The sequence below is a fragment of the Hippichthys cyanospilos genome, chromosome 1, assembly GCF_059441005.1.
Source record: "Hippichthys cyanospilos isolate Australia breed blue-spotted pipefish chromosome 1, RoL_Hcya_1.0, whole genome shotgun sequence".
Lineage (NCBI taxonomy): Eukaryota > Metazoa > Chordata > Actinopteri > Syngnathiformes > Syngnathidae > Hippichthys > Hippichthys cyanospilos.
The window spans coordinates 20,734,294-20,747,474 of NC_142369.1; the positions used below are offsets into that span (position 1 = coordinate 20,734,294).

Consider the following 13,181-nt stretch of genomic DNA (forward strand, 5'->3'; position numbering starts at 1 on the left):
TACATAGTGTACATTCACATGAAGTTTGCCTTGATGGTTAGAGTACAAGTTTAAATGCACCTAACTTGAAAAGGCTCTCATATTGGGAGTATAGTTCATATAGTTTGAATTATGAGGTGTTTCAGCCTTTGAATCACATGACACCCTCTTCAAAGGTGATCACATTTGGTTTTGGTATGGTGCATGTGAGTAATCTTGTCACTATGGGTATTATTGTTATTTTGTGTTTATAAAAGGCAGTATGTGCTGAAGACCGCGTGTTCAAATTGCATTCCTATAACACTAACAATGAAAAAAAAAGGAAAAAAAGAAAGAAATGAATTAAAATATGGGTAAATATGCATGCTTCCCGAACGTCATTTGAACCAAGAAGCACAACGCATTTATGTATGTCATTCTGACAATGCGTCACTGACAATTTCAGAGTTTAGGAGCTTAAATTAAAGAGTTTTTTTTTAGCCATCCTATATCACCTAATTTCAACTAAAGCACCGTAGCAACTGCATAGAAATAGAAATAAATTTTAAAATGTCATGAAATCACTGAACAGGTAGGCATAATAAAGCTAGCAAACATGAAAATGACAAAAGGCACAAATAAATGACCATTATGCCCAGTGTGATGACTACATCATCATAGCATCCAACCAATCCCCGCCAGTTATCAGAATGGTTCTATTTGAAGTAGGATTGCAGAGTTTAAATTCAGAATCCTGTTGTGAGTGCTGTAATTCTGTTTTCTTGCTCTTGTCTTAAGCATGGTCTGGTTGAGCCTGATTCAACAGAATGCATTTAGCTATCAAACTTATTGGATTATCTTTTGCTTGAGATGACATCTTTGGACAGCAGAAGGTAGAATAGGGTTTTTTCAAAAGAGATAAACCTTTGTTGCACTCCCATTTTGTTCATCATTCTTATGTTATTTCCTGAAGCTTAAAATTACAAAATTGTGTTTTTTGAAAATCCATTTTTGAGCTTTTTCTATGGGTGTTTGCTTCAAGAAGCTGGACATCTCTTCTCGTGAATACTTAATGGCTGTATGTCACCAGAATCAACCCTTGTGTTTGGAGTCCACCCCACCACCACCACCACCACCACACACCAATATCACCAGTGTAATTGTTTAGCTCCCGGTTTCTAATTAGGATTTTTTTTCTTCCCCATTTGCAGTGGAGGCAGCAATTGGATGAGTATTGTGTTTATTCTATATGCTTGAGCTCTATTCCAATTTTAAGCATATTTTCCTGTGTGGGTTTTATTTGTTTTGCACATATTGTTTACTATAACTCGGCAGGGTGTGACACTTTCATATTAGGATAACAGCACCAAGGGAATAGGAAGGCGTTGCACGATGTAAATCAAGCAGGACTTTTCAGTGATAATATCCAATAGACGTAGGTGTTAGGGTGCGGGGGGGGGGGGGGGGGGGGTGTTAAGCGATACTGCACACATTCACCATTTGGCATAGTCTTTTTCATGCAAAACCAATCTAGAACTATTAATAGAACAAACATTAAATTATCGGTGATGTATATCTACTGGTTTACATTCATAAAACTGAATAATACAAAGGCTTTGTATTTAACTAGATAGGCTTGGATTTCACATCAAGAAAGTAAGGTTTAGGTGCTTTAGGTGGCCCAAGGTCTGTTCAATGAAGTCACCACTTACTGATCAGCAATCAAAAATAAAGGGTTCAGGGATGCAGCCATTACATTCAGTTCCAAGTCATTGACTTGATGGAACCTTGGATTCATGTGTTTTACTGCGGCAATGCTACAATAAACATGTTGGACTCGTTACATGGATGACCTTGCTTGTTGTGCAATAACGGAACTGCTCACTGGGCTGTCATCTGGGAGCATGATTGTGGTTTCAATGCGGTTCTTGCTCTCATTTTTCATGTACATGCAATCTTTCCGTCTTGTCTCAGGCAGGCATATAGTCAGCATATTTGTTTCCATCCATCCATCCATTCACTTTCTAAAGGCACTTCTCCTCACTAGGGTCACTGGCTTGCTGGTGCCTATCCCAGCTGACGTCAAGTAGTAGGCAGGGGACACCCTGAACTGGTTACCAGTCAATTGCAGGGCACACACAGACCAACAACCATTCACACACCCAATCACACTTACGTATGTTCAGTAGAGTGCCCAATACACCTGCCATGCATATATTTGAGATGTCATTAGGCTCTCAAGGGAAACACATTTCAGTTGTGGAGATTTTGAGAACATCTAACAAACACTAGAAGACGGTCATGTAATAGTTTTAATTTCCCCGCAAGTGTTCAGTGAGCAAGAACGTACATAATCTTAGTGAAAAAAAAAAAAAAGAAATATTTAGTCCCTTAACTTAGAAGAAACAATGAAAATACTGTTAACATTTTGGAGGTCTCCTGAAAAGCTCACTATATCACTTGTAATGTAATGTGTAATACTACGTGAGGTGTAGGAAAAATGTTAAAAATTAAAAATTAATTGATCCAGTCAAAGTTCTATGCTTTGTTTTTCATGCCCATGAGCTTGACGACTTCCACTTTTCCAGCATAGGACAAACATCGTTCCAAGTGCACCTCGTGCCTTTTTTGCATGTTTAAATACAAAATGAGATGGACAGTATGTGCCGGTAAGCACTCATTAAAACGAATGGCAGTAATCAAACTGTAAAGCAATTAGCTATGGCTGAGCGGACAGAGTGTAGCACGCCGTTAGTTACGAGTGCCCTCACAACGTTGTAGATCAGCAGTCCCTGCAAAGTCATGGAGCGGAGGAGCTCTCAATTTTCTACCGACTGCCCACTGATTACTTTAGGGCCTGTAACAAGATTGTGTTATTTACTCTTAATTAATTGAGGCATTGTCTAATTAGTGACATAAAATAATACGACTGTGAGTCTTTGAAGATTGAAGTGATATTAAGGTATTACGGTTATACAGATTGATAACCAAAATTGATATCCTCAACAAAAATCACACCTCTGTTTCTTATGATTTAATGTAGTAGTGGAGCAGTCCAGGTGGACCCTGGCTAGCAGACTGTCTTTGCTGCCAGAAAGACCTTGCTCTGTCTTATATTGGTTTCATTGAAGGACGCGGTTGACAACCACACTTTTAGTGGCGTTGGAAGGATGCCTGGGGAGTAGTGAGTCATTTACAACATGCAACAAATCCACTGGAAAAGACAGCTGAAATACATTTTTTAGATGATTGTAGGCAGAGCACTGTGTGCTGTTAATTTAAGGTGCTGCACCGTGAATATGCGCAGTGATGGAAAAATAAGGCATATACCCTTTGTGAAAGATAGATTAAGGGGGCTGTCAAAATCACTAAACTTGTAAATAATACAATAAAGCATCATCTATATAAGGAGTGTCAAACTCATTTTAGCTCATGGAGGAAACTCTATCATCAAGTAGGCCGGACAGGTAAAATTATGCAATATATCTTAAAAACAGTTTCACTTATACTGTATGTAGATGTTTGCTCTTCACACCGCCCTGGTAAACAATACCTCGCAAATAGCAGGGGTCAAATGTAAACACTTTATAATGTTGAAAAGTTAGTTTCAAAAATATGTTATAAAATGACTGGTTTTGGTTCTTGTATCACAATATAGAATGTTTCCTTAAGTGTCGTGGAATAAATGGAAAATATCTATGATTTTTTTTTAACCCACATTTGTTCATACGGTATATATTTTCTAAAGAACACATAAGATAAATTAAAAATACATAAATACAATGAAACACTATCCAGAGGAAGGAAAATCTGTGGTTGTACAACTTCTTTGCAACGAGTGCAGCGAACTGCAAAGATTTGAACAGAATAAAATTTTAGATACTGGGTGGCATCCACGTAATGATATACATGTCAGAAGACATTAAAAACCTGATAGAAATGGTAATGACATCAGGTTGAATGCAGTGACGTGAATAAAGTAAATTTAAAAAAGAAATACAAGACTGATTGTCTATAATACAGAAGGGACCAAAGCTGAATATCTGGTAACGGTCCAGATCGTGACCTGTGCTGCTTTTCAATAGAACAATATAACTTCCAGAAAAATAGAACTTCCTGATCTGACCTGCTGGCCATACATTTGACACCTCTGATCGATATAGATTGTGAATTGTTCCTTGGAGAACAGGTGTAAAATCCATCTGCTAGAATAATGGATTCTAAAAAGATTCAGAATTGACAGCCTCTATCGTCCGTTCCGGTCTTTTCACCATAGTTTGAGTTTTCCGTTTGTCTAGCGTGCCTTAATACAGCTGTTGCATCATAAAATCAACATTTTCAGGAAGGTTTTTACCTTATTTCTTTGACATGACAGCTCTCCTCAGTCTTCAACAAGTTTTCAAACTTGACTTGCGTCCTTTTCAACAAGCAATACCTCAGGTATGCCCTACCGTCCCATTTATAGTCACCTATCATTTATTTATTTATTTTTTTGTGTGTGTTTAGTTCGCCAAGTCTCCTACAAGTACACGTTTCTTTTTTGAGAAAAATGGGGAAAAAAGCACAGGTTAGAATAAAAAACGACCCATGCTCAGTATTCCACTGTTACAACCACAGGGTTCTATTTAGCGTACATGTCATGCAGGCAAATTGATGTAGCTAGGCTTCGGCAAGATACAAAATGCTCAAAAAATGTTATACAGCAATTGCTACAGACACTGCGAAAGTAAAATCTTTATTTGAAAGACAACATAACGTGAAAGATTACCAGCACAATGTTTTTTCTTTCGTTTCCTACACTGTGACATTACAGACTCTGATTACAGGAAAGTATTTTGATCTTCTTTTTTCATTGTTCAAGAAAAAGAGACATAGGGAAATAATAACAGCAACATACACATTAGAAGGTGATATATATACCCAACCTGTTTTCATGCCTCTGATAGTTAACACCAATCTTCCTCAAAGCTTTTTGTGCATGGACATCACGGAGGCTCGTGTGAGTTGGCACGGCAACAGGCTGTCTTTCCATTTGGGCCAGATTCAAGTGGGCAACTGCCACTTAACCTCACTGAGTCCTTTTTTGATCAAGATAATCAGCCACTTTGTCACCGACACTTGTTTTTGACATGGTTTAGTTAAGAAGTGAAGCTGTGTGTAATTAGTTAGGTTTTATCCTCCAAATATTTAATGCTGAAAGCCTTAGAAAGTATTTTCCTGCCTAACTCACACGATAAGACTTGACTTTTCAAGCTCTGACGGCTTGCAAAGATGCCCATTCAGCTCGTTTTATTTTTTCTTGTTGAAAACCTCAGCTTTAACAGGAAAGTCGCTATGACAGACATTTATAGTTGCAGTTATGACCCCTTTGGCACTTTTTGGGGCTGACCAATGACAACCTGCTGGGCGGCCCCGCCATTATTCGCAAAATTGGTTTAAAACATGACGAACGGCTATGCCGCACGATAGGAATGGGATTCTTATTTGTGTGGTGGGTACAGCAGCGCGGCCTGGGAAATCAGCCAGACCCTGATTGCTACCGTAGACCCCATTTAGACAATTGGAATGCTCAAACAAATAGCTGTAAACTATCTATCTTGCAACGCTGGCATGTGGATTTAACATTTAGTAATATTATAACAACAAAAAATAAATTACAGCACTTTGCGTGATTGTGTGGGATTATCAAGTCATAGTTTGAAAATCTTTACTAATTCAAAGACACGGAAGTTTAAGCTTGTTTAGTTGTATCACATGCCATTCGTATAAAATGAAAAATGTAATTAAATTGCAGCAGTGGCAGGACAATATGACAGTACACTTTTAATTGAACCTCATTGAAAGCATCAACGAAAACAGTTGTAGGATTTTATTGTTTCGTAATGTAATGAACATTCATTTGAAATTTTCTGCTATGTTCCTATTTGTGCTCCTTGAAGCGCCCCCTTCTCAGATATTAAATCTTTTTAACATCCGTTTATTGTACCCCAATGAAAAAAGTTCCTTTGTCCAGAGCCCGGAGCGTGAGAGAAACTCTGAGGAAGCAGAACCTTGATTCCCTATGCTTGCGCTGGGATTTATGGGCGATATAAAGAAAATTTACTACAAGAATCATTTTGCGGGAGCATTTTCCTAAGAAGTGTAAAGCCTTGCTCTCCGCCGCTCCGCCCTTCCATTTCATTAAGTCCAAAGACAGCCGTGGAAGTCTGAAGCCTCGTCCGTCACCTCCTCCTCCTCTTGCTGCCGCTTTTATGTTTTCAACCTCTCTCTGGAACTTCAAGCGCTTTCCTTTTCTGCATGTCATGCTTCTCTTCTCTGCAAAATACCCTCTCTGATTCTCCTGCTTCTTTTGTCCTTCCAGACAGCCTTGTAATCGCTGGCCTTGCTTGTGAAGACCTCAATGAGACTAGGTTTGTGTTGGTGAGCACCGTGCTTATATACCTGCACTAAGGGCCTTCGGGCTTTTGTCTCTGAGACATTGCGCGGTATTGCCAAAGAGAAATGCGACACTTGTCGTTTGTCTGCGTTCTTTGTGATAATTGCAGAACCGCGCTTCTCGTAACTTGCGTCACCCTTTGTCTTCCTGTTGCCGGTCTGACTGTTTCATGCAAAAATGATTAGCCTCATCTCTAAAAGACATATTGAAAAAGGAGCACAGAGACAGGCTCAAAGCAAATGTCCTCTTGTCCCTTCGTCCTGTATCGGCTTCTTGTTCGACCTCGCTCCAGCTTGTTTTCGTCAAGCAGAAAAAGCCACGGTTTAACAAGGTCTTTGAACGTGTTCTTCGGAAAGCACTTTTTTTTTTTAATTAACTCTTTTTAAGATAGGCATTGGTAAGGATAGCATTTTATTTGTATCACTGTCCAAACTTACATTTAATTGGAAAGACATTTTTTAAACAATAATATATACGTTCTGTCTTCCATAATATAATCTCTGCATTTGGATTTTTATTGCATTACTGCCAATGGCTTTATACGTCAAAGGGGGCAGCCATTTTGTCATTTACTATCAACAGACATCACAGTTGCTAAAGAGTCAAGTAAAAACCAATGATGTTTTCTGGTTGTTGTCATGTAACGTTCACAAGCTGAGCTGTGATTACTTGTGTCCTGGGCAACTGTGATGTCATTTTCAGTTGATCTCAAGGGGCAAAATGGCCACCACCAGATGGAAAAAAATTAGCATTTTGCTGCTTAATTTATATTCCCCAAATGGAATTTTAATTTCCCGAATATCATGACACGGGGGTCATTTGGGAATTGCGATTAAAATGAGTAACCAATCAGCGTCATCGTCATGTGAACATACATTCCATAGGGTTTGTTAGCCACTTTTGTTATTTTATCAAGCCTAAAGTCTAACTTTTGTCAATCTTCCAATTTTAACCTGGCTGTTGGGGATTGACTTCTTTTGTAACAATTCATTAATCAGTGTGCAGTTCATTTGTTCAGAATGAACAAATTGACCTGGATACACCATGTACTGTACTTTTAATTAGTGCATTAAGTTGTAATCTAAAGTTGTTTCTTTCTGGAAGTCCTATTGTTATATTGTCCTGAAGTTTTATTGGGTACATCCATGTTTCCTCAGGGATGTAGTGTAACTTCCCAGAACTGACTTCGTACTGTTCTTCAGGTCGCGCAAGATTTGAGAGTGAAGCAACAGTTTCTCAATTGGTTGCAGGCAACTATTGCACTCCATGTTTGCTACAAATACTATAAGACACCATTAATTCACACGCTCATTCAAACTCTCAAGCCTAACAGATATTATTACAATTACCACTAACCAGTATATTTACAAATTTTTGATTCATCTGGTTAAAAGCAACATTATTTTCATGTTTTAGTAAGTCATCAAATGTGATTTGCTGAATTAGAAATATTTTTAAAACGTTTTTCTAATTTTTGGACTTATATTGTGCATTTATACTCTCGAAATACCTTTATAATTCCTGCTTAAAATAAAGTGTACCTCTATTAAAGCTCCGAGTTATTTCTCAGGAGGATAGAGGTGATGGACAGATAAAGCACAGCCAGTTAAGAAGTTGCAATTTTTATATTTTAATAGAAAACGTGTTTTACTTCTGGAATGATGAAGTACCCTCCAAGCCAGCGTTTTTCCCCAAACTAAACCCTGTTTAATTTCTGCTTGTGTGCAAATGTAGAAGTAAGATCAAATGACATTTATGGATCCCCTCAAGCTGTTTGCGCCGACAGCTCGGTGACACTCGGTGACCTCCCGGTGAGTCTCGCCACCTTGCTTCTGTCGCCTGCCTGCCGGCTGCACCAATTACTTGAACATTCCATAGGTTGTCATGGAGACTGTAATATTGTCATCTTTTCGTACAAAATGGGACTAAGGTGAAAATTAGCTGACAACATGTTTAAGTGTAAATGACTTCCCCAGTCTATTTTATACATCACGTGTTTGATTGCTAATGTCTGTTACACTTGTCTTCTAACGTAATCTTTATCTCATTCCATTGTCTATATTGCATCAATGCATTTCCTAGTTCATTCTTACGTTGGTCATTTTACCTTCTTTGTATCGCTTCTGTTTTACTTTTATCATACGATTCCTCCATACTTTATTTATTCATTGAAATCCTCCTCTAAGATCTGCAGCGTGACAACCCTAAACTGATCTTTCTTTACTTTGCATTCAATTTGCAATATGATTCTTTTGACAGTGAATTAAAAAAAAAAACAAAAACGCAAGGTTGTCGTAGTTCAGGTCCCACTGTGGATATCATTTATAAATGTATGGCACATGGCAATGGTATTTTGTGTCCTAGCTACAGTTTAGGTTATAAAGCACCCCCACACTTTCCATACCCCCTCCATACCAACTAGCATTCTTAGTAAAAAAAAAAAAAAAAAAAAAAGAAAGAAAAACGAAACAAAGATAAGCTACTCGTTTAATGATCCTCAGAGGGGAAATGTGGTCGTTAGAGCGGCACACAACAGATTTTTCCAAATTAAGAATGAACAGTTATAAGAATATGTAGTTAGAAAATATTACAGTTAAATGATGAAATAGCATGTGTTTATGCTTTTCTTTTCCACCAGCCGCAGCTAAACAGTTTAGTTTTTGAATGAGCGTACTTACCAAGGTTGTCGGTAATGATGTTGAAGTTACTTGTAGCCATTGTAGCTCCTACTGTACAGTCTAATGGCCGCCTGAAATGCTCAGTTCTACTCCTCGGCGGAATGATGCTAAGCGAGCTGCCTGTTTGCCACTGCTCATTAAAAAGAAGGTGTGAGGAGTTGTCCAATATGGCTCAGATTTCGTCCTTCGCCGCCCTCTTAGCCCACAGCCTATAGACCGGTGCTGGACAACCTGCGGCTCTTTCATTCTAATGTTGCGGCTCTCCGTGGTTTGGGAAAATAAATAATGCTTGGTTCAGATCGACTAGATGGACGGCGTAGCAAGCGACGCATTGGAATTGATTTCAACGAAGTTTGTGTGATTGGGTGATAGGGCGGCATCTCTAGGACGTTTTTGATGCGACTGAACACAAACCATGATACGAAGCAGCCACTCGGTTTTGGGAAAAGTAAAAAAGTGTCATGTAAATATAGCGCGCCCTTCCGGATTAAAAGCACACTTTTGCAAAGTAAGATATAACTCAACATTTATAAAAAAAAAAAATAATAATAATAATAATAAAGCGCTTGAAGAATTCCTAAATGGCATTTTGATGGCCCTGCATGGGGACAAAGATGGACTCAAACGTTGGGTCAGTCTGCTACTTCTTTTCTTGAAACCAAGACGGTAAAAACACGAACACCGCTAAAAGCTAAATGACAGAGAACCTAAACAGAAAATACAGCGCGCCCATTCAGATTAAAAGCAGTATTTGAAAATAAGATAACACAGGTAAGTAAACAATATAAACTGGAGCCCTTGAAGAATTCATAACACTGAATCTCATCTTAATGCACCTGTTTGTGAACATGGATAGATTCAGACATCGGTCTGCTTGCTTCTGCTAATGAAAATAATGTGGTATGACCTTGGTTAAAAAAAAGCTGCTGTAAGCAACTCCTCTCACTGCTAGCACCCAACTGATTCCATCCGCTTCCACCCTGCCGCTGTAGTCATATCTGTGGAAACTGGGTCAAAACGGCTCTCCCTGAATGTTAAAAGATTGCCAACCCAAGCTCTCGACATGTTCTGGTTGGTCTGCCAGACCTTCGTCACCACCTCATTGATTTGAGCATTCTTGATGAAGCTCCACCAAGAGCAACCTGTGAATGTTATTGAACGGCAGCGGATCACTAATGCACATCAGCTGAGTTTTTAAGGAATGGATTTTGGTGGTGGGCGATAGGGTTAGTTATTTTGTTGCATCTCTCGGATCTTTTATGTGACTTGACCTACGCCTTCACATGTTGCACTTTTGCTTCTTGCCGACTCCTAACTGCCGCTTTCTCCTCAGTCCCGCCCAAACCTCCCGCCCCCATTTCATTCGTGCTAACCCTTGCCTTTTTAATGTTTTTTTTTTTTTTTAAACATATTCTCCTCCTGTTGCTTCTGCTCTCTCACCCCTCCTCCGTTGTTACTTTTAGCCACAGAATGGATATTCCTATTTACTCTTTTTCCCCGCTGTGCTGTCTTCCCATCTTCTCTGGCTCCCACTCCTCAGTCACTGATGTCTGATCTAATTGCTTTCACGGTGACCCTTGGGACCCCGGGCGCGCAGCGTAACAAGCTCCCACTGGATGCAACTGTGTCTCGGCCTCTGTCACTGCATTCCTAAATCTCTTCTTTCTTCTCATCCCTTTGTTGGCGGGCGCTCTCCAGTGCATTTATTCATTAGCAGCTCTGATGCAGCTGCCCCCAAGACGCACAGCTTGGGATTTGGGCTCAGCTACCTCGATTAAATCTCGAGTGTAGGACTGTTATTGGGCAATGGTGGGGTAGGCAGGTCTGGTATTTTTCTGCCTTTTAAGGGTATGCCCATTCAAACTCAAAGTCCACAAGATATGTGTTTCTAAGGATGTTTAGTTTAGTATGTTTACAGCTAATGTTTAAAATCACACCAGTTTTGTGAATTACTGTATAGAAGACTACGATTGTAAGTGTGATAACCTCATTTTCCTCACACTTCTGAGGTTTGGTGCTTGAATCTTGCCTTTTGCCTTCCTGAGTTCACATGCTCTTCCTTTAAGTTGAATGGGTCTTCTCATGGGTTATCGTTCCACATGAGAAAAACATGCTTGTTAGGCTAACTGGAGACTAAATGGTTTGAAGTTGAAGATGAATGAATTGGTTTTCTACCCGTGTGTTTCTCATGGTACGATAACGTTGATAACCTACCGATAGACACATATTTTCCTCGATATCAAAAAATAGAGTAGCCAAACTGTGCTACAAACCACAATTATCTAAAGCTTTGTAGCTTTAGTTGGTGGGCCACAACACTTAGATCTGATTTGTTGTCAGAAACGACACAGTTCTTGACTCAGGTCTTTGTAGCTTCGCATTCCTTGTTTTGGGGATTTCCTCTTCAAATTGCACGCTGGGAAATTGCCATACTATTTGAAACCATCTGACCACCGATTCACAATGACAAACAACGACCATGGAGGAGTGTTTTCTGTGTTTACGTCCCAATATTACTGTTGGCCAAGTTAAAGTGACATTTTATGCTAGGGAGTGGTAGCGTTGAGAAGAAGCTACAGCAAATTGCCGCCTGGTGCTTACGTGAACATTTTTACATTAGAACATTAGTTGTTTGTTGCCATGTATCCCCAAGTTGGACAGCATGTCACTATGACCACTTTGCACTGTTAATACAGTAGTTATTACTGAGTCTTCTATCATACTATCGGAAAGATGCTTTCATGGTATAGTACCTAAACTTAAATTGTACCTCCGGAGCTCAAAAGGAAAAACGCAATCAGCAAAATGTCATCCAATTCTCATTGGGCAAGGAATGACCTTGTCAACATCTTGATGTCACATCTGTTTCCAAAATGGCTGTCCCTTCAAACGTACTAGTTGGATTTTGGGCACAGTGGTTTGGAATGCCATCGTCAAATTTGTTTAACGTTTACCCATCAACCCTCAATTTGGCATCATCGGCGGTACACTTTACCTGGAAATATACCGTTAGACACAACCGAGATTTTTTAATATTTTTTTTTTTTATGAATTAAAAGATTGAAAGCAGAGAAAAAGATGAGTTTTCTTCTTTATTGACCAAACATGAATACATTGATGACTGTACAAAAGAAATCCGTATCAAAAAAAGGGGGGACACATAAACAGGACAAAATGGGCAGACGAAATAGAAAGTCGTGAAAGCACAGTCTGATAACATAGAAAAGCCTCCCTGGACCTCTCTGCAACTGGAACGTAATAGAAAAGGGAAGTATAAAGATGCAGCCCAGTGAACTAAAGTAGATAGGCCAGTGCACATTTAAACAGCTTTGGCTTTGCCCTGAACACCAGAATTTTAGAAATATGGCACACATTTGAACTTTACCCACACGTCTGTAGCTCCCCGATTCCACAGTGCAATATGTCACACATGGAAGAGCCGCATTTATAAAACCAACATTACAAATCGGGTCTCTCAGAAGATGTTTCTGCATTAGATTCCCAGTCGATTTTTACTACATCTCAGTTTACTACAAACTGCACAAAACATGAAGAATATTGCTTTCCGTGCGGTCTGATGAATTGTAGTCCTGTAATAAGTAGTCCTGGAACATACATGATGCATTTTTACTTAGAAGAGCTGTCAGCCATATCATGTGGCATCATCAAGGTTTTTCTTTATTCATCTGGTGAAGGAGAAGTTTGTCCTGCAGCAAGGGGCAGGCGCACACATGAATACATGCAGTCATTCATCAATGTCACATGCTAACAACATTGACACGCCACATTAGTCCAAAACACCTTGTCAACCACATCCATCTACATCCAAATTGATTGGTTGTTCATGTGAGCTAACTTAATGCTAATGAACGTTTTTATTATTAATTTATTTTAATATGCCTTGTATCTTGCCCAGGTTTGAATGGGTCACATTTGCAGTTCAGTGCAGACAGCCGCTCTGACAACATCTTTTGGGCCTCTTTCACTATCTGTGTTTCACATAGTGAAACCAGGGGGGTGAACGAAATCTATCAGTCTGGAAAAAGTTATGAAGCTCTTCCCAAGGCTTTGGGACTCCAGTGAACAATGGCTATTATTCTCAAAAGGAG

General features: G+C 39.3%; 1 protein-coding gene across 2 annotated transcripts in view; it reads left to right on the forward strand.

Moving 5' to 3' along the window:
- The window catches only part of fbxl17 (F-box and leucine-rich repeat protein 17), a 228,036-nt gene that overhangs the window by 143,647 nt on the left and 71,208 nt on the right, over positions 1-13,181 (forward strand). The window lies entirely within an intron of this gene.